At 37.6% G+C, this 1,881-nt stretch overlaps 1 long non-coding RNA gene across 1 annotated transcript; it reads left to right on the forward strand.

Moving 5' to 3' along the window:
* Positions 1–231: 231 nt before the first annotated feature.
* Positions 232–896, forward strand: LOC100180387. The gene is made up of 3 exons (XR_003396509.1): positions 232–360; positions 416–554; positions 775–896. It is a non-coding gene; the product is annotated as an uncharacterized LOC100180387 (long non-coding RNA).
* The last annotated feature ends 985 nt before the right edge of the window (positions 897–1,881 follow it).

The raw sequence follows: 1,881 nt of genomic DNA on the forward strand, positions 1-1,881 counted from the left end.
GTGTTTCCTAATGTATGGATGAGAGATCGAAACAACGCATAAGTAACTTTTAAAAGCCAATTCAAAAGTTATATATTCGTGTTTTTATAACACAAGCTTTAAAAACCATATTAACGTTTTGTCAACGTTAGTCAAAGCTGCATACCCAGTGTTGGTAGGCTACAGTATAATATACTTTTCCGAAAGTATTACCGGATGTTGCCTCACTAAACTGAGATACACGTCGTTGGAATTCAAGAAACGTTTTTCTTTCTCTTTGTTGTAAATATACGGAAACTATCCAAGCCATAATAGCAATGCAATCTGTATAAAAGGCATCGATTTTGGATTCGAAATCATCTTTCGTTTGCAGGGAACAAAGTAAGGAACATGTACTAATTTGCTGTGGGCTCTCTGCTAACGCTTGTTTCTGCAGATGAGGAAATCATTGCTTCTACTCTTGCTCGTCATCGGGATCCTCGTGCTCACCGAGTCTACGGATGCCTACTTTCGTCGTCGTCGTCGCCGTCGCCGTCGCCGCCGTAACCATTGGGTTTGGAACGAAAACTCAAACGGTAATCACAGCACTTTGTATTGTAGGGCTTTAGCTCCATCGTAATACATATTCGTACGTTATGAAGCAGTGTGTATGAATGACTAATACTTAATTTAATCTCGCATGGCGGGCTACGACTGTCATTATAACAAGTTTTTCTTGCTTCATACACCTCATGCTATCAAAGGAGTTGCCACATGTACAACTTTGTTGATGATTAACTTATGTATTTATTTTAGTTGAAGACATCAAATTGGATGATGACGTCGCCAATGAAGAGATAATGCTGTAATCAAGTTTAAATAAACGATAAAGCGCGTGTTAAATAATGAAAAACTGAATAAATTACCTAATTAACAAACCCTGTGAATGTTAATTTTGGATTACATTTTTATTAAGAATTATGTTTCGTTAATCTATTGTAACGGGATCAGGGAATATTCTTGATCCGATGTGATCGCGCCTCCCGCGAAGTATATGTGTCCCAGGCTCGGTGTCGCTACCATTGTGGGGGATGTATCCTTGGGCAAGACACCTAGAAGTTCTAACTTTTTTAGGATCAGTATGAATGGTTTTTTTATATAAAAGATTTTAATTTAAAACACTGCGATATAGGATTAGCTATTTACACTTATTGTCCGACGCCGTGACAGAATGGTTTGAGCGCCTGCCTCTATATGGGGTTTCAAGGTGCAACGTTGCTATCATTGGTGGCGTATGCAAGACACTCAACGGCAATTGATTCAACCTAGTGGTCACTAATGGGTTGTCCAAAATATCAGCCATACGTAAAAATAAAGACTGTCGTCTTCATAGCACGCGAAGATAAAGTAAACTACATTCATTCATTCTAGAATAATACCGTATTAGTGAAAACAACGGTTTGAAATAAAATATTATTTGCACTGTACAACATTAACTTTATGAAATAATAGTTAGCAACTCGTACCAAGTCGAACACTGCTTGTGCTCATGGTCTATCTTCATACAACGACTGTAACGTATTTAAGTGTTACGATATAACAGGCTCCTAAATATCCGAATCTACGATGACATTTGTTATAACATAACAAAAACAGTCGGTGCCATGCTACAGCCTAATAAAAATCTTACACTATACATTGGGCGTTACCCGTCATCTAATATAAGTTTTAAAGCAACACAGTCAGGTATTGATATTCTCTGGAAATGTGACGCGAATATCAAATAACGTCCAACCTCTCATGCAACTAATGGTATGGGCTTTGTTTGAAGACGTTCGAAATACGAAAAACAACAGCGGAGCTAGGTAACCATGCAACATATTTACAACCGAAAAATCAAAAAAACACCCACTATTTAACGTA

Source organism: Ciona intestinalis, chromosome 13 (genome assembly GCF_000224145.3).
Source record: "Ciona intestinalis chromosome 13, KH, whole genome shotgun sequence".
Taxonomy (NCBI): Eukaryota; Metazoa; Chordata; class Ascidiacea; order Phlebobranchia; family Cionidae; genus Ciona; species Ciona intestinalis.